This window comes from Cygnus atratus, chromosome 4, assembly GCF_013377495.2.
Source record: "Cygnus atratus isolate AKBS03 ecotype Queensland, Australia chromosome 4, CAtr_DNAZoo_HiC_assembly, whole genome shotgun sequence".
Classification (NCBI taxonomy): domain Eukaryota; kingdom Metazoa; phylum Chordata; class Aves; order Anseriformes; family Anatidae; genus Cygnus; species Cygnus atratus.
This window is the reverse complement of record NC_066365.1, coordinates 24917780-24945107: the sequence shown is the minus strand read 5'-3', so window position 1 is coordinate 24945107 and position 27328 is coordinate 24917780. Positions and strand designations below refer to the sequence as shown.

Below are 27328 nucleotides of genomic sequence, written 5' to 3'. Positions count from 1 at the left end.
TTGCAAATAAAGCAATTAAAATTATAATAAAATAATAATAATAATAATAATAATAATAATAATAATAATAATAATATAAATCATCTGTGATTCACCAAGGGCTGGTGAATAGCATGAAATTCTAACTCATTCTATAAATATACCATTAAATGATAAAGGATTCTAGCCAAATAAAGTGCTGTCTGATGGATTTCTAAGTAGATAGAAAGGTGGATCAGCTGAAAAAAGTTGTTATCTGAAAAAGGATTGACTTCCAAGGCTGCCTGTGAAATAGCTTTAGCCATGAAATATGTGCTAGAACAAGCAAAGAAAACCACCAGATGACAAAATGGGATGGATAAAGTGCATGAGACAACAAAACAAAAAGCTTTCCTTAAAACTCCATTGTCATAACATATTCCTCCACTGGGTCCGTGAACAAAACACTTCACAGGAAGTGCAGTGCAAGAGCAGGAGGTCGGCGAAAGTTGTAGATGGGGAAGCAAATGCAGCTGCTGTAGATAGAAAATGAGAGGTTCAGAATGGGGTATACAGCAAAGAGCTGTGCATAGGAGCAGCACTGGACAGTGTGCTGAGCATAGGAGAGGAAAGCGGATGGGAATGAGCAATTTCTGGACTAAGCTGAGCTGGGTATAATTGAATTCTAGGAGACAAACTACTTTAAGAAAAAAATGATGTCACTCTTTTTACATTGCAAAAATGTAGTCTAGCATACCCTGGTGATGGGGAGTACAGATATAACGATAGGGCCAGGAGAGCTATGCTTGAGGTTAACTGAATGCCTAACATGTGTGTCCAAGTGGGAGGAAGCTGTGGTGAGTCAAGAAATGAGAGAAATAATTCATTTAGTGTCTGGCATGACGACTGTGAATTTCTTTAAAGATGATTTCTGTATATTGTGTAGGTTTGTGTGCTTTCGTGTCTTTCTTTATTGCCGCTACAAAGAAGTACATCTCTTTGCTAGGACTAAATTATGATCACTTCAGTTTTGTGACTATTAATCAAGGGAAGGCATTTGCAAGCCTTTCCCAGCCACATATCCTTTGAGGGTTTTGAAAGCTATAGAATGCAGTTTGTTATCTGTCATTACAAGGCTGTGCCAAGTTCCATGATGCAGTGAAAGCTCAGTCATACGCTGCAGCTGACACTTTCCCACTGACCTCAGCTTGTTACACTGCATAAACAGAAGCTATTACAAGTCTATATGGTTCTTGGAGCAGTGTTATGCTGAAAGCGGCACAAGAAAGTTTTTCACATTTGTGCAAGGTTCAAAGCTAACAATGTGCTTTTTTGGTCACATCAACAGATGAGACTGTCATATCCTCAGTTCACCTCATAAATAAACACCAGGCGTAGAGGATTGCTGTATAAGGCTGCAGTTCAAAAGGACTGAAATCTGACAGCAGACACTGCTTCTCCTCGACAAGCACACCTTTAACCATGCTTACTGGTTGGTATGTTTTGCTTTGATATGTGTCCGTCTGCTTGATGAATCAGCACCCAGGCTTGCAGACAAAAGCTCACAAGGGGAAATTACTGAGGCAAAGGATGAAGAAATAATCCTTGTGCATAGCCTGGCAGCAACATGGCAGGTTCTGAGAGAAGATGCAGACCTAGGAGCGGGCAATGGGGATGGAGGCCTGTCGCAAACCTTGCCTGGGTTGGTGGCAGCAGTCAGGGAAGGAGATTGAAAGGAACTGGTTGCAGGCTCCAGGGAGCCACCAGAGATCTGGAGGTGGCAGTGAGCAAGGGGGTTGTTTTGTTTCCCACTCTACCTAGGCAGTAAATGAGAAGGACTGGAGAAATAAAGCTGGGATTTATTGGGAGGGAGCAGATTTACTAGGAATTCATGGGCAGGGGCACACTAACTTTCTGCTCCTTCTTGGAGCTGATCTGATCTTGGAGTCCATAGCTCCTCTCCTCCCTGCCTGTCCTTGTCTCAGGATCTACAAAATAGACGGTGGGGCCATTGCACACTTTGCTTCATTTCCTCCTTGCCCCCTATGATCTGCCAACGTAAACAGCTGCTTACTTTTACCTAAACCAAAAACCAGATCTGCCTCTAATCATGTTGGGTGACTGCTGACATGTGTAGAGTTTGATATTTTGATAATATTATATATCCATGATAATACTTCATTACAGTTATGTCCTTGGCTATAATTCTTTCAACACAGTCACTTTTGTACAGACCTTTGAGTTACAGGAAAGCCTTGTAATGCCAAGCTTTGCAGTGATGGTCACATTACAATTCAGAAGATTTGGAATTAATCGCTATTTGATATACCTCTGAGAAAGAGCTAGTAATGCATTTATTTCTCTCGCATTTTCTTCTAGAGGAAATTGTGTGCATGTTTCAGGGAAATAGAGAAGACTTTATTTTATTTATTTATTTATTTTTTCCATGTTCAGCTTTACTTGTAATTTGAAACCATTACTGGTTTGTTGTCTTATAATATTCTACTCCATTTTACAGACTTTCAGTTATTTTCCTAATCACTTGCCTAGCTAGAGAGGAGATCATTAGACATTTACTTGCAGATTACTGTGCTGATCAACAGGCTGTGTTATGAATACGTAGGGTTTATTCTCTGTGTATGGAAAAATGGATGATAGATTGTGATTTTAGTTTAATTTCTGCAAAATAAACTGTCTTGTGATTTGAACAGCAGGATTTTGTTCTTACTTACTGAATGATCAAAACAGGTATCTAACCATATCTTCTGCAAAATGTAAATGCCCATATCCTGTCTACAGATTGTGAATTCACAAAAGCTCCAGAGAAGACGCAATACAATATTTTATGATCTTCTAAAATGAAAGTTTAGGTCTAGTTTGAAAATGCGTTTTGTGAACTACAAAATCTTTAAGAATATTTCCAAGATTTTTGAAGTAACATTTTCCTTTGGATTAATCAAACTATTTTATTTGTTACATGAAATTTCATTGTAATATGATATGCATTGTGATGATGCAGACCGATTTTTAATAATCATATAAAGTAAATTTAAGGTGGCTTTAGAAATTGAGCATTCTGGCACTTTAAAATATTTCTAGAATTTTTGAAAGCAGGATATTAATAATATTAGCAAAGTTGCCCAGTATTTTCTAGAAGTTTCTGAGCAAACTCTGCCTTTCTTGTGAATCCTAAACATAGCAAACTACACCATTAAAAAATATTTCTATTCTTCAAAGAAGGTAGGGACTTAGTGTTTTTTTCTGAAGATCCAAGGTGTAGTCTAGAACACAGTTTCTGTAGATGCATCTAATTTCTAGGAAGAAGAAGAAGAAGATAAAGATAGAAAAAGAAAAAGAAAAAGAAAAAAGAAAAAAAGAAAAAGAAAGAAAAAGAAAAAGAAAAAAGAAAAAGAAAAAGAAAAAGAAAAAGAAAAAGAAAAAGAAAAAGAAAAAGAAAAAGAAAAAGAAAAAGAAGAAAAAAGAAAAGAGGAAGTGCTTGACATATCTCCAGTGTCCAGCACTTTCAAAAGCTGAACATTTTGAGTTTGCTAGGGCATACATCTGATACATCTCCTTCCTTGTAATTCTGAGCCTGTAGGGCAATACAGACTTTTCCTGTTGCTTGTAATGGGAGATGGAGGTGAACAAATCTACACAGGAGCAACTGGGATTGTGGTGACTTAATGAGAACTGTAAGAATGTATTTCTTATGCAATCTTATCATTAGACCATCATCAGTAGTCAAGACACCACTATAATCCTTTTAGAGGTAAGCATGATTATGGCCTTTCTTGGTTCATTTAGATTCACTTTACTACTGATGTTTGGCCTCAAGGCAGGGTTATTTTGATGTCTCCAGACGGTACAATATCTGCCTACTAACACCATTACTTCAAAATATTAAGCATGGGTGGTATTTTTCCTGCTGTAAGGCCTGTGTTCTCTCAAAATGCTTTCCAAGGCCTGAATGTTGCAATTGCAGTTAGAGGAGGTAGGTAGGTCCTACATGGGTGTTATGAAAGCAAACCTGCAGACCATACAGATTCAAGTATCTCCTTGTGTGCAGAGTTCAGCTTAAATCTTCATCATGCAAACATTATGCACAAACATTATGCATAAATATAATAAATTTCATGCCACTATTTGCTGGTACAATGGCTTTCCCCAACCATGTGGAGGTTTGCATCTGAATTCCCATTATAGTTGATAGGGAGATGTTCATCTCAGACCTAAAGCAGGTCTGATGACACATGCCTGAACATTATCTACTGCTCCACAGTATCTGTACAAGAAGGTCACTGTAAACATCTAAAATCAGATGAAGTGAATGCCTCTTCTCTCCACAGCACTTTTCATTTGCACCATCAACAGCTATGAATGACTACCTGTAGGTTTGAGATTGAGCTGCAGACATCTTTTTTCTCATATTAACCTGATCTAGCTCATCTTATTATTTAAATTTATTGTTTTATGTGGAGTGGGAGAGAGTTGTAAAGACCAATGCTGACTCTGCAGAAGTAGGATCTTGGATGCTAAGTGGAAGACACAAGGACCGAAAGCTTGAAATGACAACAGCTTCAGTTTTTCCTCTCACTGGCCCCGTTAGTGTTTAACCTATGACAGGAAGGAACTAGAACTACTGATCTCTGTGTTCCCAGTGAGTACCCAAACCACTGAGCTTTTTCTGAAAGTCTCTCTCCCATTTTGACTTTATCCAGCTCATCCATCTTGGGACATTTTTTTTTTTCCCCAGCAGATGTTAAATCAAAACCAACTTTTTCCTTGTAAGAAGTTTGTTTTGATGACTCAGTATAGTCTGAAAAAGAAATGAAAACATTCCCAATCAGCTTAGTTAGATAAGCAAAAGCATAAAGTAGTGTTAGGAGAGTATAATTGACATAGTAGTAACCTGGCTGATTACAAAGTCAGCTGCTGTTTTTTCACTTACTAAATTAAATATTCATGATCTCTTTTTCACTTAGGTGTTCAAACTAGGGATGGATCTTTTCTTTCTCAATGAACCTTTCATCCTTTTACTGACATTTATTCTTCTTTTTATTTAATTAACCCAGAAAGAGAGCTTCTGGCAAGGCAAGTCAGCTGTTGTCTGCCAAAAAGAGACATACAAATCTTGTCACATAGCTTTTATTTTTATGGTCAGGAACCCTCAGGCCTGGTATTAAGGCAACTTAGGCTTGTGTGGAACTTTGCTGTCTCCTGCACACTCTGAAATAAGATTACATGATGGAGAAGATCAATTTACTGAGGACATTTAAACTCAGAATATTAAGCTTTTTGTGCAATCACATCTCCTTTCTAGTTGTGTGGCAGAAAAGCTAGCCACAAAATCCTTGACAAATTAGATATTACCACGTCTAACTGTGTATATTTAAGCTTATCAAACTGAATCGTTGCATTGTAACTGTGCTCTTACGCAGACAAAGACTCCATTTAATAAATGCAGTGCCATTTAATAGTAATTAATCACCCAACTAAAATGTCACATTAAGGTCAAAGAGACCAGAAGACAAAAAGAAGAGAACATTAAATTCAGCTGACAAACATAGGAAAGGAGAATATAGAGCCAAAGAAAGTTCTGGGACATTGGCACTGGTAAAACATTCGATCCAAACTTCTTAACTTTCTGTTCAGTTCAGAAGTAATCACATTCACTTGGTTCAAAGCAAGGTCATTTTTGTAACTTTTAAATGAAATTTCCTCTTTGTGCGTGCAGTGACAGCCCATTGCAAGCTGGAGTTGTTGGTGCATTTTACAGATGTTACATTCTCAGTATTTGCCTTTTCCTTCCTCCCTGCTTCTCTCTTCTTTTTTTACTCTTAAGATGTTCTTCATTTGGGTAGAATTTTCCTCAACATATTCTGAAACAGAAACATTTTAGAAATACAGCTTTTATGAGGAAGAATGAAATAAGTATGTACAAATGAGGAGAGAATAAAATACCATCTTCAGTCATGGACCTTACTTATTTGAGAAGCAATTTAGAAACAAATTGCCTCCTAACATTTGCAAATTGTGGCAAAGTTCAAAAGCGTGCTGCAGAAGGTTTTGATACAACTGCTGTTGGAACCAGTGGTAATGATGAGAACCTCAGTCTTTTGGAGTATATAATACAGAAGTCTGTAAAACTTTAGCATTCAATAGCAAAAAAAAATTACTGAGATGAATAAGAGGATTATACATGATAAACTGCTTATGAACAGAAAGTCTAAACAGAGGGTTCGATTTTAGAGTAAGTGCATTTACCACCTGCAGAAGTACAAATTTATGGAGTTCCTTGTATTCAAAATGGAAGGTTGCAGAAAAGGTAAATATCCACTGTTAATTTCATTTCATAAAAATGATATTTATCAACTTCAGTTTAACAGTGTGAGTAGACTCTGTATATGTATATATACGTTTACATTCTTTCTCACTTAGTGTCTTTTTTATTTTCCTTACTTATAAAATGCAGAAGTAAGCAAGCATTATCCATATTTTGAAGTGCCAAAGGCTAAATATACTACTTTCTGTGCATGAAGAAATGAGCTAGCAAAACAGAGTCAAGCAGGAAAATGTATTATTGTCAGTGGACATTACAGAATTCAGACAAACTGCTTCTAAATAGCATCTATCATTGCTCTTTCTTGTTCCAGAGTTCTCAGTTTCAAGTCCAAGAATTTTTGTATTAATATGGTGAAAAAGAGTAATTCTTCAAAAATTACTCTACGTTTGGCAAGATCTATCTTTATAACTTCTGCTTCAGTCCAAAGAATTTTGGCCTTTCCAAAGGCTAAATATTATCTTTCAAAATTGTGTAATTCAGGCTTTGTCAGGAAATGTGTCCATTTTCTCAAATAACCTCTTTTTTTTTTTTTTTAATTAGGAAAAAAGTTCTAATCAGCCAAACAATTATATGATTTGTTCTAATATGAATGCCCCAAATCATTATATTAAATTATTTGGCATTAATTTCTCATACTTACTACATAATAATTATCTTACTATTGGTCGTGGCTGTGACACATTCAGGCAACTATGCTCATGCATGAAACAGAACCTCATTTTACAGTGCTTGTTACTGTGCATAGATATACATTTCAGTCTTTGATGAAGGTTTTGAAAGAAGATTCTGGAAGATTTGAGAGTTCTGATGTTAAAATCGGAGTGAATCTTATAGGGCAGATGAAAAAACAAACAATCAGACAAAACATTTCCTTTGGTTTATCTGTACTGATTTGTACAGCACATTTTCCTTCACACAGTTCACTGTAATTTTTCTCAGCTTCTGCGGAAATCCTATAGACAAGAATCTCTCTCTCAGCCCTGACAGTTCTCCAAGAAAAGCTCTCCTTTGCATGTTTGGCAGTATGGATTAAAAGATTATAGTGTTTATTTCATAATTCAGTGATTTCCAAACTGTGGTCTGCATTCCAACCTAGCAGGCCATCTTTAGCAGTCCTTGGCTGACCGTGGTCTGCAGCAAACCCTGTCCTCAGGAGGGGCTCTATTAGGGAACACATCCTCCAGCCACAGTGCAGCACCACAGCCTTTTCCAAAATGCGTGACCCATAGTGCCCAGCAAACAACAGGTGCTACATTAGACCTAGCACATGTAAGAATGAGCAGTCTGGGGAGGGGTGGGAGGTAAGACACCTGCTATTCAGAAGTTGAAATGGAAGTTACCTGGACTACCTGAGTGCTAGAGATTCTCAGCACTGGAAGGTAACTTCTGAAATGTAATTCCAATTTTTTTGGGGGGGGCTTTGTTAATTAGAAATGACCAAAAAACCCCACCCACCCACCCACCCAATCAACCAACCAAACAAACAAAAACACTAACAGACAAAAACAAACAAAACCCAAAAAACTATCAGGCAGGAAAATGTGCAGTGCCAAAATATATTATGGGTAGTTTGTCCTTAAAGCCTAGATTGTCTTTTGTTTTAACAAAAGAACATTTGGCCACATACTAATTGGTAGCTGTAATCATGGGCTATTTGCCTTGTTTAGGCTATTCTGAACAGCTACTGGAAAGTTAGTCATTTTGTAAGTGCATTTCACAGCTTATAGCACAAGAAGTTTGGAAACTTTTGACTGAAGTAGGACATTCACCAATATTTACAACTTTTCTGCTCCTCAGCATCCCTGTAATGACTCTGCCAGTTGCCCTCTTGCTTGCTTCTGGCGTTCATACTTTCACGCACCCTGGATCTGGCCCTTCTCTTTTTCTCTGGCTTCATTTTTAGTTTCTGCCAGTCCTTCCCACCCTATTTCCTGCCCTCAATCATCTTTCTAGCCCTATAAACCAGATACATCCCTAAATATTCCTCTTACTTCTCTTGTCTCTGTGAACCAGTCATTTTCTTCTCCTATGTCTTGGCCTGGAGCAAACTGAAAATGGAAGAGCTTTGCTCTCACCTTTGTCCTTTTTGGAGACCACTCTCTTGCTATCTGTTCCTTCAAGGAAAGCTTTATGCAGCTCCTTGGAGACTGAAATGGAAATATGCTCTTTTGACAGGCTTCTCAGGAAGTAACTAATTCCTGTATGTTCACTCTGAGCATATACAACATGAAGTTTTGTGCTTTGGTTAAATATGGGTGTAAGAATATTCCTGTTGCTTGGGTAACATTGCCAAAGTACACTGCTAAACAAACAAGAACACAAAAAAGAGGAAACCAGAAGGGGATATCTGCCATGAGAAATTTTAGCTTAGTGTTTAGCAATACTATAAGCAAATGTGGTGAGGGGACGCTTTTTCCCTTGCTGTATTGGTTTTAGTGATTTTGTCTGTAACATGTTTGTCTACTGGAAAGACAGAGAGCTCTATGCATGTTTGATTTATTATGAATGGGCTTCCTAAGACATGCAAATCTGAACATATGACAAGGAATAGATTTATTTTCTTTATATTATGTATATTTGAAGAGATTTAGATTTTTTTTCTTTATGAAAAAGACTTATTGAGCCAAAATTTCATTATAAAATATTTCATTTTCTTCTGCTGGAAGGTTTGGCTATAGTGAATATAACATTGTGCTGCATTTTCTTGCACAAAACTAACATGGACTTATAGTGTCTTTACTTTCTGTGTGTGATTTGCCTGTGATCTGCACATCTTTTCCATGGAGCTGTTACCAGAAGCTGGGGCTTTATAAACTCAAAGAGGTACAGAGTAGTTTGCTCACTAAATTAAATTATGCTTGACTTCCATCTTCCTATAACCAATTGTCACTGTGAATGGAAAAAAAAATAATTAGGATGAATGTGTTTAGTTAAACAAACAAACAACTCTTGAGCTCGTATCTTCCTCTTGTATCTCTCCTCCTGCATTCAACACTTTTTGATAGTGACATAAACTGCTATAGTTACCTCACTTCAAATTCCTGAGAAGTTATCTGCTACAGCAGATCTCAGTGCAGAAATAAACCAAGATCCAAAGACTAACTTCATCTTCACGAAGTGTTTGCAGGGGGTGATGATGTCAGTGCCTACCCATAGCTAGTGAATACTGGAGCACTCCCCTATCTGAACTCCCACCCTCACTATCACCACGGCCCGATTTAATTGGTTTCTATTTTCTGAGCTGAGATTAACGCCCAAATCTACCCATGATGTCATGAATCTGGACAGATGCTTTTAAAATCCCTGCATGTTACACAGCCTACTCGTAACATGGACTGCTGGCTTGCAATGTGGGACGGGACTAACGTGCCCTGGATGTGGTCCTCTCTTGAGGCTTTGGTGACACTGGATTCCTTGGAAAATGTGGCCTCGTGATTTCTGTGATAGAGCTCACATGATACTGGAAGAAACGAGGTGCAGAAGAAAGTTATGGGTGCGCACCCACTGCACACATCAGCCCTTTCGAGGGGCTTTTCCAACCTCCCAAGCCCTCCTCATAAAACTAGGCCTTTCTGAGGCCTTTCTGCCCTCCCCAGAGAGCGGTGCTTCGTGGCCTGCCTGTGCGGGACTGCGCTGGGTGCGTTTTATTTGTTTTCTTTCCCAGATGCAGCCGATGCTACCCCTCTTGGGGCAGCGTGTGAGGGAGATGGATCGCACTCAGGTAACCGGCAGTTCAAGGAAGCCCTTCCCGGGGTTGTTTACACCAGCGCCTTTTAGAGCAGCCATTTAGCTCCCACCCCACCCCGCCCCACTGACCAGCTGTAAGTGTAAAGGCCGCCAGCGGGCCCACAGGTCGCTGATAAACGAAACCCCCATTTGGCAGGCAAGGAAGCCAGGACGATAAGGATGTTGATTTATGTTTTATCTGTCACTACATTTTCAGTAAAGCTGGGCAGCCAGCCTTAACGGAGTGGAGGCTGTTATCACCTCCCCTTAGCTCTTTAAGTGCAGCAGGCTCTTTGGTTTCCCTCACCCAGCCCCGCTCCGTTAATTGCGAAGGTAAACAGGACACGCGGCGCTCAAGCCGCCCTCAGCGCTAAACCAGAAGCTTTGGGCAAGGGGAGGGGGTGGGTGGGCGCGAACCAGCACTCGTAGAAGTGCTCACCGTTTCCTAGGCTTGTTTCTATCATTTAAAATGTATTACATACTTTGAAGCAAATGTAATGGCTGGCTTAATTGGAGATAACTTCACCGGAGCGGGACGTGGCTGCTGTTTATGTCAGTGGTGAATTTGCCCTTTAGCTCTGCACACCTCAGGTATGACTAGTCAGTGGAGGAAAAATCTGACAGCATTAATTACCAGAGAAATAAATGTTGTGAATTATATGATTATGTACCATTTTCCCCTCATTTTGGAGGTGAGCGTTATTTTTCTGAAAGCATTGTAAGATTTTACACATTATATTTAATGGCAAACACATTTTTCATTCTGAGAAGAAACGCATGCCTTTGCAGGCCAATAGAAGTGCCCACAGAGAAGAGGGTGGAAAGAACTGGGAGAAAAAATGTGAGCATTAAAATACTGAAGTATTCTGACACAAACTGAATGTGGAAAATCTGAAGAAAAAACCTAAGCAAGTCTTGTTACATCCTATGTAAAATGTTAAAAATACAGTTCTTTCTTTTCCCCCATACCCTTCTGATCTCTTTTTACTTTATCCCTATTTCTCTCTCCCCAAATATTTCGTCTTACCTTTCCAGTCTGTCATTATATTTTTTTTTTAAACAAAACTAGCAAGAGAAAAAGAAGCTAGTTCCTGCTTGAGGTCAGTGGGAACTTTGCCATTGACTTTAAATAGGTCCAGAAGCAGGCCCAGCAGAGCATTTTATAGCTTCCTTTATTTATCTTAGGTTTTATTTTGAGCAATGTGTCTTTTGTATGACTGCATTATTTCCACAGTGAACACCATAATAATGGCCTCGTATACATTATTATATACACACGTACTGAACAAAGCATTATTGATAGTTATATTCCTTTAAACAAGAGTAAAAGTTATGAAAGTATGACACTAGGGTGCTTGTGTGGTACTGGTTCTGTACAGGATTAGTGTTCCTTAATTCTGTGCGTAGGGTTACTCCATGCCTGTTTTGAAGTACAAACAAGAATATTGTTGATTACTGAGAAACAGGTAATCCAGAAGATGGTAATTAATGGTTTACTCAAGGAGGCCCAGGCTGCAGTTTCTGCAGTATTGTTAGTGATGCCTACATCCAATCTCTTCTTCTTCTTAACGTGGCAGAAAGGGAGGAGTGGGTAACCGCTCTCCAAACTGAAATACGTCAGGAACTATGCCAAAATGTTTGAGCTTAATATCATTAAGTTGGTTGGCCAAGGAGAACAATAGAAAGTTTGGCAGAAATTTGGCTGATATCCAGAGATGTCAGCCATGGAGTGTGCTGGTCATTTGTTACAAACAATTCACAGGCACAAATGATGTAGGGCCTATTTCTGTTTCTTGCTGATGACAGTTATGAACCTTGCGTTCTTCTGAAAGCTGTGTCCAAGGAATCCCCAAAGAGCCATCTCACACATTGAGATAATTCATCACAATTACAAGTGCATTGTATTAAAATAATGAGTAGAGTAACCAGCAGCACAAATAAATGAAAGAGATGAAGGCATTTTTGCAGCACAAGTGGATGCAGCCTTGAGCCCAACAGCCTCTCTGTCAAAAACTAAGGTAGACTGCCAGCTGGAAAAAAGCTTCAGCTCACACAATAAGGTGACACTTCAGTTCTGGCAATAAGGATGGATCAAAGGCATATTTTTCTCTCCCAGTCCTATGTAAATGTTCTGGATGCTCTGGATCTGTTGTTCTTGGGACACACTGCTCTGAGGGATCTGCACCTCTTCTTTCACTCCAGTCCGAAGGGCCAGATGGATTTATCTATGTATGGGTACACTGCAGCAGCAAGATAAAGTCACTGTTGTGCCCATTTCCTTCAGCTTAGCTGAAGTTAAAAATTAATTTTCCCAGCTTCAGTTAGTACGGTTACATTACCCTAATTGTAGAGGAGCATTGATACTGCTGGGTTTGTCTTCCACAATAAATTACAGCAGCTGCCTGGAGAACATATAACCCATTTACTTCTGGTTGTCACGGAAAGAAATCCACTGATAGTCAAAACAGAAGCATTTATGGAAAACCATTGGTGAGCAGAGGCCATGGAGCCTGGGGCTTTGAGCAGCTGTAGTCCTGCTCTGAATGGAGGCACACAGACATTATCAGCTGACAAGTCATAACATCCACAGTGAGACTGGTGACACTGCTTGTACCCGCTTATGTTTCTGAGGGTGAAAACAAAATGTAGTCATTAGTTACCATAAAAATATGCTGTCGGCAATGAAATAACACTCTAGAAACCTCCAGGAAGGGAGCAAGTTGAGGGAGCAGCCCTGGCAGCAGCATAATAGCCTGATATATCTGTTAGACTTGAGTTGAGTAAGAAATTTTATGAATATCATTTTTTTTTAATAATTATTGATAAATTTCCCACAAATCACCATGGTTGCTCTCCAGTGTATTTGTTTTCCCAGGTATCTACAAACGTATTTCTGGCATTCATAAATAAATTTGTCTAAATGCATGTTTTCCTAGTATTTTTATTTATTTATTTTTTTTTTCTGGAGGAATAAATGTGTCCCATAGAATTTGGATCTTATAATAAATATATTGTCTGGAAATGTCATATATTCTTGCATAGGCTCTAGTTTTTTTTTTTCTTTTTTTTTTTTTTTTTTCTGAGCTTTACTACCAGTAAACTGAATATTCATGGAAAGTGGATTGAGTAAGGGTGTCAATAACACTGAAATAAATCCAGTGCTTTATTCAAATGATTATCCAGGAACATTTTCTGAGGCACTTAGCCAATTTCTATTAAAATAAATAAAAAAGATAAATAAGCTCTCCCATCCATTTATGAGTTAAGACATTTTTTAAGTCACTGTACTCATTACAGTCCCACACCCACTTGTTTGCCCCTAAACAGTTTGCTACTAGCTGGATCCAGAGCAGCCGTCTTGCCCCAGAACAGCTGCTGGTGTTCTATATTTGCATCTTCCTCTTGCTCTATGATACTCCATAAAACTGTTTATATTCACCGTAAAAGTATTTTCACTCTGTTTGCTTAGTGACCATGCACCACAAACAATCCACTAACAATCATGAAATGAAAACGTTTTCAAAACTTTATTTAGTGCCAGTAGATGCAGAACCTAATAAACTATATAAATGCTCAGAAGTAAATGTGTGCACACTTGCGTATGGACAAAGTATTCGCCTAATTTTTCTGTGCAGCAGAAGGGTGGTGATGCACTTTTACTAGGACTACTCTGAGATTGCATGCATTTGGTGTCTGCTGCTTGGTTTTATAACTCTTTGAAGCTTATTTATGGCCTGTGGAAGAACTGACATGTGAACTAGGCAAACTATTTTTGAAGCTTTTTTGAAGCTGTGGCCATATCTATTCAAGATCATGTGTTTATGCCTCATCAAAGTGAACATGTTGTTTCTCCTACCTCAGATCAGGTATTTGGGTGTGTTTGTCCTGCACTGTTTTAACACTAACCATCATAAACAGTTTACACATTTCTCCCTGCATTGTTGTAACCTGACATGTTCTGAAGGCGGAATCGGCCCACAGCTTTTATTATGCTGACACATTTGAAAACATTTGCTTCAATATTTGGAGTGCAAATATTTGCCTTCAAAGGAATCCTGTTCCATGAAAGGGAATCATAAAGCACGTATTAGTTCATTGAGTTAATTTCTACTACCTCGAGTCTGAGATAGACTTGTTTGCTGTTCTGTTTGCAGCTGACTGTTGTTTCTCAGACGATACACAGGATGGCTAGACAACACTTGTTAGCTTTCATCCATTCCTTTGCTACTTTCATTTAGTATCTCACAAACAGTATGCATTTCCAATGCCAAATCCTCTTTATCACATGCACAGAAACAGGCTGTGATGTGTTGCCAGCAGGAACAATGTGCAAAGAGGTAAACTCTTGGAAAGGAAAGCTTTGCTGCTGCATAAAAATTATTCAGACTCATTACCAGAGAGATTTGTTAGTCAGCTGATCTGCTCTTGAGGCAGAATGGGATTTGGGCTGGAAAAACTGAGGTACCACATCTCTCTGAACTTTGAGGATTGAGAAGCTGATTGTTTTTCCTATTATCTGGGGTATTTTTTAAGCATGAAGTTTGGCCTAGAATATTTATTCCTTCTCTTGTGACCCTAAAGCCTATGAATACTATCAACATAGTAGCTGGATTTTTTGGATTTTTTTTTTTTAATTTTTGTCTAGGCCTTGTTCCCACATTTTGTGCATGTGGCAGAGATACTTCTGTTTGGTGCTTTTCCATATTTTTATAATTTCCAATAATGTAAATGAAATACATTAGGATTTTTATTTTATTATTATTTTGTCTGTTTAATAATTTATTTACCATGGCTAATGCAGGGTATAGCCCAAGAGCCTTCAGTTGAATCTAGTGCTGCAGTTCCTTCCAATGCACTCATCAACTGCAGAAACCAACACAACAAGGAGAGGTGCTGTTCTCATTATAGAATGGGAAGTTTTTGTTTCACAAATACACCTCTGTTGCTTCCTGCATTAGAAGAGTCTCACACTCCAAAAAGTAGAGCCCTTCACCTTGCACAGCAGATAGCTGCTAGTCCTTGGAGAAGAATGATACCTGCTAGCACTGCAAGACTTCCTGTCACTGGCACTGCCAGGCATTCTGCTCTCCTTCCTGGATGTAAGAAAACCAGACCTTAATAAACTGACTCCACTGACAGACAACTTCAGGCTAAGAACATGCCAGCACATGATATATATATATATATATATATATATATATGTATATATTTTTTTTTCCTGGGATTTCTTTAGCAGAACTGTCCTGGAAGTTGCAAGTTTTGTGTCATGACAACTTCTGAAGTTTCATGATGTGTTTGTGTTCTGTGTTGTAATGAGTATAAAATCCTTCAAAATGTCTGTGAAGATTGTCTCCAAATCTCTTTGTTTGCCTGGCCATAAATACCTTGTTTAAAGAAGACAATTTCAGTCTCTCTTGATAGTGGGGAGGTTGTTTTCTTTGAAGCATTGAAGACATTGTGCCTGCTCCTATTTCTCCTTTTACACTGTACAAATAGGTATGTGTGATACTCCTACCCAGTATTCTTCCACAATATTCACACTGCAACAGGTACCTCTCTAGTTCAATTAAGACACCACAGATAAATTGGCTTTTGTGCACTGAGGAGCAGGGCTTACATTCTCTAAGTTTCTCTTTGTCTTTGGGAAAGTAGCCAGAGCTACCTCATGTACCCTAAATTTAGAGGGGCCTCTGTTTTTCTGAAGCAGTTCAGAATATCTGATACTATAAAATATGTGGGAGAGATGTTTTTTATCTCTTAAGCATCCCCATCCATAGCTTCAGGAATAACTAACTTTTCCTTTAAACCTGTAGACTGCATATGTTTTAGATTAGTTTCATTTGTGTTTTTGTAGGCTTTATGAGTTTTTTTAAATAATTTTCCTGTTTTCTGAGTAAATTATATGAAACATCTGCCCTAAATTTAATCTATCAACCTCATAAAGGGAAAAGGCAGACGTTTTATGAGTGATATTATAAAATTTAGATAATTATCTTGTTTGTTTTAGCAGTTTCTATTTTGGTCTCTGTACAGTATTCTTCCATTAAAAGACAATTTTTATATGGTGTACTGGTCGAGGGGAACAACCAGTGATCACGTAAAACATACGTATAATAATGCTCATGTTAATCAGTAATACTCAATGTATTTTTAACTGAGCTATATTTACTGAATAAGCATAAGCCTAATTTCAAGCCTGTTATATGCTTCTCTGTCAGATGAAAAAGGAAACAAAAGCCTCTGCATACACAGCATATAATTCCAGTAATCTTCATTAACAATGGTACTTATGAAAGTGCAAGTAGGATATATAAAATTATGCCTAGTGCAAAGAATACAAGGTGTATTCATGGCAGTCTTTTGCAATGCCATTTTCATCAATGCACTGAAGTTCTGCCATTTTATAACTACTGTATATAGAAATCTTTTTAATGGAAGATGGAAAAATATTCTGGAAAGACATCATATGCACACTTTATATAGTGTTCTTTGCTAGACATCTGCCACTGTCTGCTGTCAAAGACTTTGTATTGAGCTAGTTTAAACCTTTGGTATGCCCTGATGTGGTTATCCTTGCTCCTTATGTGGTTATTCTTGCCTTTTTTATTGTCAAATGCAGCTCCTTCCATTAACTTTGCTAAATAGAACCAAGTATTGGAGTTAAGATCCCAAACCAATGACAACAGTATTTTATTTTGGAGAAGATACTGATGGTTTAGCTTCAAACAGAAAGACTATAGGGTTCTGTTGCCCTAAGGATATCTGTGCAAATAAGCAGGAAACAAACCTTACTAGAGTTGTAAGTCATCTTCTTTCACCTACAGCAGGATCACAAACCTTCAAAGCTCATATGGATTCATAATAATGTTTTGACAGCCTTTGTCTAGTTTTCGATGGCACTTGCTCCAGCCCTTCTTAGGACTTTGTGCTCTTCTAAGTGACATGTCACTTGCTCGCTCTCTGTTAGTTATTCTTCTTTCCTGATTTCTACAATTCTTTTCCCAACCAAATAAATAAATAAATAAATACATAATAAAAAAAAATCTCACACTCCTGTTTTGCTGGAACGTGTTCTCAGATGGTGCCTTGGGATTCTGTGATGGTCAGGAGGCCCAACATGCATCTCATTGAACTAGCTTCTGCACTAGGAAAAACTAAGCATTTCTGGCTCCAAAAGGTTCACACGGTCTTTAAAAATAAGGCCAAAATGTAAATGAAAAACAAATGCCCAGTAAAAAGACAGCAATTTTTTGTAAGAAATGTGAAATCAGTGCATTTTCCTGAGGGTTATGTATGTTGCAGAGATGAGAGGAAGGTCAGAGAAACATGTTTTTCACTGCAGTCTCCATTCTTTTTTTTTTCTTTTTTTTTCTTTTTTTTTGTCTTTTTTTCTTTTTTTTCTTTTTTTTTCTTCTTTTTTTTTCTTTTTTTTCCTTTTTTCCCCAGTATATATTGATGGATAGAGAATTCATTCATTTGGAACTTGCTCACTGGTGCCAGAAGGCAGCAGAAAATAATAGCAATGCAAAAGGCTTGGCTGTATGAATGATATGCAATTTGTGTCCAGAATTTATTATAGTTCATTGGAACTTCATGGTCTAAGAGATAGGTTTTTCAGACTTTTGTGTTAATCTAAAGACTATGCCAGCACAGCTCTAGGGTTATGAACTAGTTAAAATTCTTCTAACTTTTCCTTATGAGTAGAATATGCTGTAGCAGACATTCCTAATTTCTTTTCTCATGTTAGCAGTTAGGAATAACTGAAAAACTCTCAGCAGATATCTGAACATTTTTTCTTGCTTTCTGTTTGAGGATTCTTGATTTCCACAAATTCATCCTTTGTACAGATTTACTGAAACATTTTTTGTGTGTTTTTCTGACCACTCAATGCTTTAAAATCAGGGGTTTTTTTGTTAGCTTCTCTTTGTTATCTTTGTCATTATTCCTGCTCTCCAGTTGGATAAACACAATAATTTTTAACCACCTTCCTGATCAGTAAGTTTAAATGAAAGAAGCACTGCAGACCAAGCAGAGGGGTCTGTGACCTCGTCTGGATTTCAGGCTCTCACTCTGAGCTGATACCACAGCTTCATGTTGAATTTAAAACACGCAAACCAGTAATGTCAGTGAGAGATGCAGTCCTGCTCTCCCTACTTCTCCAGCATCTCCCGTCCATCACCTTGCAACCCTGGTGGCACAACACTCTCAAAGCTGTGCAAAACCTGTGCCAGCTTCTCCTGCAACCATACCCACTACCTGCTGTGCCACAGGCAGCAGGGCCAGAGGAGGAACAGCTGGTAGGGGCATAGACATTTTACTTTTCAACAGCAGTGGTAGACTGTTATCTTATGCTGATCATGAGACAGCAGGCTGAGTAACAGCAATAGGAAAATGCAGCTGTCTGCCTCGGAACGTGGCTACTTGCAATTTCTCTCCATTACATTAATCTCTGGTAGTGGGCTTTGATATTTACATTCTATAAGTATGGTCAGTCATTTAGGCTTTGATTTTTAGAGAAGCTGCGCTCCCGAACTGTCAATGCCTACTTCCCAGCAGAGTCAGGATCCCTGAGAAATTGGTGGTCTTTTCAGTATTTCACACTGAGAAAGTCACTCTTGCAATCATATGCTGGGAATAAAAGTGTTAACTGTGCATATTGGAAATAGGAAGGGGAATTTTTACCTCAGAAGCCAGGGAGGAATGGGAGTTTAAATAAAATGCTGGGAGATTCTGGAGCTTCTGTTATGTCACAGTGTGAATGGAGCCAGAGGGCAAATGCTTCCCTCGTCCTCAGCCTCATTATTCTGCTCTCTATGTATCTGACTAGCCCCCTGACATCCCAGTCATGGAAGGGAAAAAACACACTTTCAGGAGAGGTGACTGAGTTTTCCCGTTCTCCAAATGTGTAAATCTGGTATAAGCCAAATCAGAGTGCAAAATTAAAATATTTTATCCTTTATATGCTTTCTATAATACTATTTCTTTGAGGATTTGAAATGCCAGAAAGGATTGCCAAGCTTTCATCTGGTTAGCTTACACGCTAATTAATGAATTTGATAATATGCGTAGTTTAATGATATTTACGCTGTTTGTCCAGCAAGGTATATTAAAAGAATGTTAAGAAAATAGTAGACGTGCTAAAATCCTACGGTAACAGCTCATTCATTAGTGGTGTTTCGTTGTGAACAAAGTCATTTTTCAGCCGAGTCATAAAGTAGCCTAAAAACAAGTGTGGCACTGTTTGCTTCAAATGAGACTGTTGCCATGTGACCACCATTCATCTGACATCATTACTGACATAGCTTTCGTTAGTATGATATCTGATTAAGGCTCCCAGCCATGGTGGAGCCAGACTAAGTAGTCTGAGCGAGGTGGCTGAGGAAAGTTAATGTGTCAATGTTACTATTGGGTGAGAGTGTCTGCTCAAAGTTTCCTTTGGAGAACTACAATAGAAATCGCTGATGATCTTTCTAATGGGAATCTTCTGAAAATATTTGAAGATCTGGTAGTAATTAAAGATGTGCTGAACTCCAATGGGAGATGTAATCTGTTCAAGAAATCATTTCTGTATGAGGAAATGTGCATATGACTAAGAATTCAAAAAACAAAACAAAACAAAACAAAATCTGTGAGCAAGAGAAATGCAATTGATCACACAGTTGCAGAAACTAATTAATTAAATACATCTTGCATGTGAATAAATGCCTGGCTTGTATATACACAATATACAATCGTTTTTGTTTAGGTCTAAATTTCTATTTTGTATATAAAAAAAGGCTTGATGAATTCTTTTTACCTTAGAAACAAATAGTTTTCAACAACCATGGTAAGACATGCATGCAGTGTCCATCTGAGGTCAGATGAGCTTCACTGTTTCTTCATTGGCTTTTAAAATCTGCAATGATTGGTATTGTATCTAACAATTTAGAAAATATACTGACTAGCCTGCTAAAGTAAAAAACAAAACAAAACAAAAAAAAAACCACAAACAAACCAAACAAAAACCAACCAAACAAAAACCCACAATTTTTTATCTCTATGCAATGGAATGACACAAAATGTATTTTGGTAATTCTATTCTAAAGTCTGATATGAAGCTGTGCTCCAATTTTGTTTGGTTTTGGACAAAGTTTTTCTGCTACTGTCGTTAACATTTTCCTTTTAAAACTAGACTATATCAGGTTATTTTTCCATGCAGAGATGCTATAATGCTTGATATATCTATTACGTTTTGAACTGTTTTGGGACTAAGACCTATTCTAGACTATAATGGGACTAAGACCCATAACCCTAGAGCTAGAAGCTTTAACTTCTCATACCTGACACTGTGTGACTGCTCAAGTGAATTTGGAACCTACTCCACACTGTCAAAGGTGACATACAAGCATAAAACCCAGTGAGATGTATGATTGCAATTACCTACTTCCTTTTGAAAAAAATAACTAGATGCCAAACACAGTTAAGGATTTGGCATGGGAAAGATGTGATACTTACCAAAGTATAGTTTACATATTTTTTTAAGAAACATTTTTAGGTCAAAGTAATCTCTAATTCTGACTCTAATGACACTACTGACCTGTAGTGTCTGAACACTTTGTCTAGATGACCAAAAGTCAGCAGTTCAGGGGGTATACTGCATTTGTATGGCACTTTTTCTTAAAATCATGACTGTTGCCATTAAGTGTTGCAGCCTATTACAAATCCAAGAGGGAAAATCCCAGAGAATATGGCTTCAAGCAACATTGTTCAGATGAGTGTTTTGTTTTCCTAAGAATAGATTATATCTCAAAGAAGTACTGAAATCTTCGTGGTATAGATCATTCACTCACATTCAACATATTTAGTTGGTTAGACCCAAATTAAGATGGCTTAGGTTGGACTCAAATTAAGATGGCCTAAATTCTGTAATAAATTAGACTGCATCCACTAATGGAAAATACAAAGGTTTTATGTGGGATTGAATTGGTGTGATTTGGATACTACTCCTCTAATAGACCCAGTGTAATGAATGGATAGACTTAAACATTGAGCTACTGTTTATTTCTGCAAGGATCAATAGTAGAGTCTCCCCTTCTATCTTCATATAGCTTATAAAAAATTAATAAAGGATATTTGTTTCAGCTCAGAGGACTAATGATAAAGTCACTTTGAAATTGCTAGAAAAAAATGCTGAGTACTAATCTATTACAGCCTTAAAATTATTTTTCATATAAGTTCAATCTTCTTTTCCTTTAATTAGAAAAGGTTGTAAAGTGATGGATTCATTTGACATTAGACTCAGCAACACATTACTTAGATGAAATCACACTTAAGAGTGCTGTACACTGGATCTCAGTAGCTTAGCTGATAAGGCACTGGTTTGTCATCTACAAGACAACAGTTCAAGACTTCTCTGATTTCTTAAGTCAAATTAATTTAGTTATGTCAGCTATGCTGCCATAAGATGATAATCCAAGCCACATGGATGCCAGGCATACTTTTACCTTCTTTGGCTCGATTGAAACTGTCAGAAACATTGGGGGCAGCTAGAATTCATTTCAGGTGTGATGAGAAAATTGGAACAACTGAATTGTATGAATCATAAAAGAAGCGTATATATATATTGACTGGTCTGGGAATTTTTCCTGTAAGACCTGCTAAAACACAGAGTGAAACAGTTCAAGTCTATCTGAAGTCTGATTGAGTCTAGGATATATCTATTTACTTCAAACAAACAAACAAACAAACAAAGCTTGACTGATTTCTTTGTGCGGCATCCTCGCACGCCTTACTATCATGACTTAGAGGAGTTGGTCGTTTTGTGTGTTTCTTGGATCAGCCAGCATCTTGCAAACCATTCCTCTGAAGACATACAGTCTCCTCTGCAAAACACTCTCTCCTAGGGTGCCTCTTTCCTCTATGAATTTCCACTGAACTCACTGTGACAGTAAATCTTTTCGGGAGAGATATGAGGATAACAGAGCCTAAATGCTTACAGAGAAAACACAAACATTCTTGTGCAAAAGTGACTCACTCAGTAAGAGATAAAGGGGATGGAATTTTCCTACGGAAACATCTTATTAACTTATGTTTTCTGTCTGTATCTCTGTCAGAAATGCAGTCATTCCCTTTACTTCCTCAATGACTTTCATTTTAGTTTTTTTTTTCTTTTTTTTTCTTTCTTTATTTTTTTATTTTTTTTCCAAAGAGAGAAAGGTCTGAGAGACGTAAAATATTTAGTTTTGTCAAAGTAGGTAGCTGGGTAGAGAAATTAAGTATTTTAATCATCCCACTGATAAAAACAATTTTCAGCATGAGCCACTGATATATCCACTTTCAAAAGAATTGTTATAAATATTCAAACTACAACACATTTACTGACTGCCTTGCTAGAATTTTGCATAGATTGCCATCCTGAAGTTAGAATGTGCAGTAACTTTGTCTAGGAGAGCATGTTGACAGAAATCAGCATACAAGGAGAATAAAATCACATTCTGGAATGGACAACCCAGATTTACATAGTGTTACACGGAGATCTGGAAACCCTGGTACCATTCATTAATATTAAACCTGGAAATAATAAAGATAAAATAACATCACTCCCTATTTTAGCTGGTAAGAGAAGTTGTTTAAGCCTGTTGCAAAAGATCAGGGATAGAAAGAGAAAGACAAATAGAACTTTGGAAATTGAGTTGCTTATACAGATTCTGTCAGTTTGGACTATATGCACAACTGAAAACTCAGCTTGAAAGGTAACCAATCTCCTGAAAATGTGCCATTGTCATGTAATTTCCAAGAAGCCTTGACTGCTGTGGAGGCTTGTAATTGAAATTCTCATTCACTACTAAAATATGTGGAATATCAGTCTTCTCATACATCTTCTGCACTGATATCTCAATTATACGATTTACTTAGCTGGTAGCATCGCTTCAGTTTTTGCAATAGCCTCAGTGATGATCAAATTTCTTAGGAATGATTGTCCACAATCCATCAGAGCTTGTAAAACTTTTACATTTATCATAGAGCAAATAATCTGGTAAGCAGCCAAGCCTTCATTTTCCACCAAAGAATACTAAAAAGAATCCAATTCCTGGAATCTGATGAAAATGTGTTTTCCGTGAACTGCTGTGTATCCATGCACAGTTCAGAAGACGACATCAGAGAAGTTATTTAATGAGTAAAATATTGTTGTTTCTCTCCCTCCCTCCACTAGAATTCCACATATCAAGTTTTCCAAGACACATATGCTCTTTTTAATGACTTGAAATACTTTCCTAATGATTAAATTCTTCTTAGCTGTAGTAGGCCCTTCTAGACCTTTTAGAAGCCAAAATAATGTATGCAACTGATGATAGGCTATAAACATTCATTTTAGGCAACTAAAAGGAATACTTGGAAAACTGATTGAGTTGTCCATACCAAGTTTGCTTAACAGCTTGTGTGATCATCATCCTTAAAATTATATATTGTAACTCAGTAAAGCCACTTGGCAGTGCAGCTGTTCATCTACATGAAGACAAAAGCTTAAACTATCCAGTTGAATTTATGCAATACTTCTGAGTTATGTAGAGTATTTTTGCCTTGACTTTTAAAAGGCTCTTCAATATTTGATGAGTGGAAATAGATTACTGTATGCAATGTGAAAGTAGTTCTTTTATGTTGGTAGTGATTTCTGTTTTCTATACTTTTCCATGGATCTGTAACTTCCAGTTTCAAAATTTGGTGTCTTTTTTTAGAGTGCAGCAAAAGCTGCTCTCCAACATTTTACATCTCAAATGTTTCAGCAGGTAGCTGTTATGTGCCCAGACAGGTGGCTAGGTAAAGACCAGGTTGGCCAAGGACAAGTACTCCTGTGACAACAGCCTATCTCCTGTGCATCTTCTGTGGCAAAGCAATTAGCCTCATTTTTTAAAGCACACAATTTTTTGTTAACATGCAAAATTGTCATCTCTGCCACATGTGGAAATTGGCATGGACTGCTGTCCCAGTTAGCATCTTCTATGCTCTGTGATGACTGAGACACTAGTTACTGAGAAGGTGGGCATTGCTGCAAACTATCTTTCTTAGTCATCTTCCTGCTGCTTCTGACAAGGAACACTAGTTTATATGTAGCAAGGGAGTTTCTTTTTACTCACCCACCATCTTATTAAATAAGTTGAAGCATTTACTATAAAATCACCTTGTTAGTTGCATGCTTTTTTTGTTCCAGGTGTTGTGAGGTAGGGCCAATTATGACATGGAAGAGATGGAGATCTCAGTATGGAGATTAGGCTGTGTGTCACCATGCATCCCTCCAAAAGCAATTTACCTCCTGTGCATATTTGTTTCTGAAAGGATTAGAAGAACCTATCAGGACTTCACCAGACAGAGATGGCACAGGAATAGCACATTGATCCTGTAACCTGAGCAACCTAACTTGCCCAGGCTCCCTTTCATTCCTTTGCGTTCACATCTTAGTGCTCCCTGTGTGCTCTTACCAACTCTTAATTTCAGTAATTCCTTTCATCCTGTAGGTATGGCAAGAATCCTGTAGATCAATCACATCCTGGTTTCCACCTTTGACAAGAGTAGGGACATTCTGGCATACCCCTCTTTTTCCTGGATGGAGAATTTTCTAATTCTTCTTCTGTCTTGACTCTCAATGCCTGCTTTGAAACTTGTAAAATTCTTCCTATTTTTAATTAAGTTTTCCTGCTCTGTACTCTTGAGTTCTTGCCTTTTCCTCATGTTTCCAAGTTCACTTTTTCACTACTTCCTCTTCACTCCACATCTGCCATTGCTCTGGTGCCTGCTGTTTCTGTCTTCCTGCACTGGAGTTTTTGCTTCTTCTCACAGGCCTCTAGAAAGCTTTTTTTTTTTTTTTTTTTTTTTTTTTTTTTTTAAGTTGACTGAGCCATTATCTACTCACTTGTAAGATTAATATGCTGCCTTTGAGGTATGCGGGCAGTAGAAGGGAGCAGTATTAGTATTAAACAGTCTGGAGAGCCTGACTGTTCTCTAAGCAAGGTTTTTCTTGTGCTTTATATTGCATGGAAACCAAAACATTTGTGCCTATGGGTTCCTGGAACATTTTGACACTTATCAGCTGAAGCACTCCCAAGTTGCCATCTTATAAAAGAGCAATTGGGCTTGAAGTTCAGTTTTGCTACATCATGCCATCCAGAAGCCAATGGTGTAATATAAAAAAATAGCTTTGATTGCTGTGGAAGTTTTATGAAGGTTGTATTATCCTCTTATATGACCAAAACATTTTTTTTCAGACTTTTACTGAGTACTGTTTAAGTATTCACTTTATCAAACTCCAAAACAAAATGTCTGATAAACTCTTATCAGTGTTTCAAAGTTGTTTTATTAAATTTGGTACATTGTATGTGCAAAAGAAATAACTATGTTTATTAAGTATTAAAACAAACAACCAAAAAAATCTGGACATGTTGATATTTTGTTTGCAGTACAACTGTAGTTCTTTGGAAGATCTTGATGTTGGGATGTTTTGCACACATTCCAGAAGGACACCATGAATAAAGAGCTCTGCAGATTATTTCATCTTCTTATATATCCCATTATTCTACTGTGCAAATCCATCTGAAACCTTGAATCTCAAAGAAAGATAGAGTAGATTTGCAAAGTATTCAGTGAGTGGGAACCGGGTTGACTCAAAGCAAGGAAGGAAGGAAGGAAGGAAGGAAGGAAGGAAGGAAGGAAAGAGAAAGAAAGAAAAAAGAAAGAAAGAAAGAAAGAGAAAGAGAAAGAAAAAGAAAGAGAAAAAGAAAGAAAGAAAGAGAAAGAAAGAAAGAGAAAGAAAGAGAAAGAAAGAAAAAGAAAGAAAGAAAGAAGGAAAGAAAGAAAAAGAAAGAAAGAAGGAAAGAAAGAAAGAAAGAAGGAAAGAAAGAAAAAGAAAGAAAGAGAAAGAAAAAGAAAGAAAGAGAAAGAAAGAAAAAGAAAGAAAGAAAAAGAAAGAAAGAAAGAAGGAAAGAAAGAAAGGAAAGAAATAGAATAGGAGAGACAGAACATGGAAGAGTACAATAAAGCCGGGACTAGCATGGCATAGTTAAAAGGACATCAGTTGTTCACTATTTCTCCAAATATTAGAAATAAGAGATGTCAAAGGAAACATAAGGAGAAGAGGTTCTTTGTGCAGTTGCGTCGTTTAGCTGTGGAACTACTTGCCAAAGGATGTTGCAAATGATAAAAATGTGCATGATTTAGAGTAAGGTTTGATGTGTTCATGGAGGAACAAACTATTCAGTAAGACTGTGCATATAGAAATGAATTCTTGATCAGGAAATCCCTTAGCTAAAAATAAACAGATTCAGAAGCACTGATTACAGTAAAGACATCCCATATGGACTACTTTCATTTTTCATAACATTTGTTATACATTTCAATTTGGAGACTAGGTACTAGACTACATGTATCATAAGTAGTGTGCACAGTGCTGTTGTACTTCATCACTTCATGGAATTATCTGCCAGATGATTTGTGGTGGTTCTAACAATTGTATATCTACCCACAAATTTTTAAAAATGTATTGTATTGCAAATATTGTAATGTGGAGGCTGAAGAGGCAAGAAAAAAAAGGGAACAAAAATGTTACAGTTTTATGGTTTTATTATTGTGTAGGAAGTGACACTTCAAAAGATCTAGATTCCAGCTGACTGTCATCTCTTGTCTGTTCCATTTCAATAGTTTGGGGGAAATTTTGTACTTTATAGGCTCTCTTCAATAACAGATATATAACACCCATCACTGAACTCGTGCATTTGAGAACCTTTTGAATAGAGGTAAAAACATGAACATGCCCCAGAATGGCAGAATATTGATTGCGACTAAAAGCTGAAGTTTAGGAATATACAGATACAGCTGCTGGGAGGGTATTTCCTGTTCTAGTTCTCAAGACAAATTTGGCAAGATGCATTAGCGGGACTCTGCTAAGGCAAATAGACTTTTCCTGCAGGCCTTTAATCTTTGCCACTCTCAAAGAACATGATCACTGAGAATGTGAAATCTAGTAGTAATGTCGGATTCCTTCTGTAGCAACTTTAATTTTCATTTTGATCTTTCACATTTTGCCTACTGTTATCTTAATATTTTCCATGTGCTCTTTCTTGACAGTTCTGCTTAAGAAGAATGTAAGGAAAGTTCTGCTTAAGAAAATTCAAAAGAAACCTGCTACGAAAAAAAAAACAAACAACAAACAAACGAACAAACAAGCAACCAAACAAGCAAATAAAACCCAACACCCAGAACATAACATACAAAGGTGTACTGTGAGTGAAGGAAATACCTTTACTAATAAATTTATTGCACACACTGATAATG

General features: G+C 37.5%; 1 long non-coding RNA gene across 1 annotated transcript; it reads left to right on the top strand.

The window, feature by feature from the left end:
- The first annotated feature begins 173 nt into the window (after positions 1-173).
- LOC118253507 (uncharacterized) lies at positions 174-27328 on the top strand. Its single transcript, XR_004780448.2, has 3 exons — positions 174-815; positions 1307-1454; positions 27122-27328. It is a non-coding gene; the product is annotated as an uncharacterized LOC118253507 (long non-coding RNA).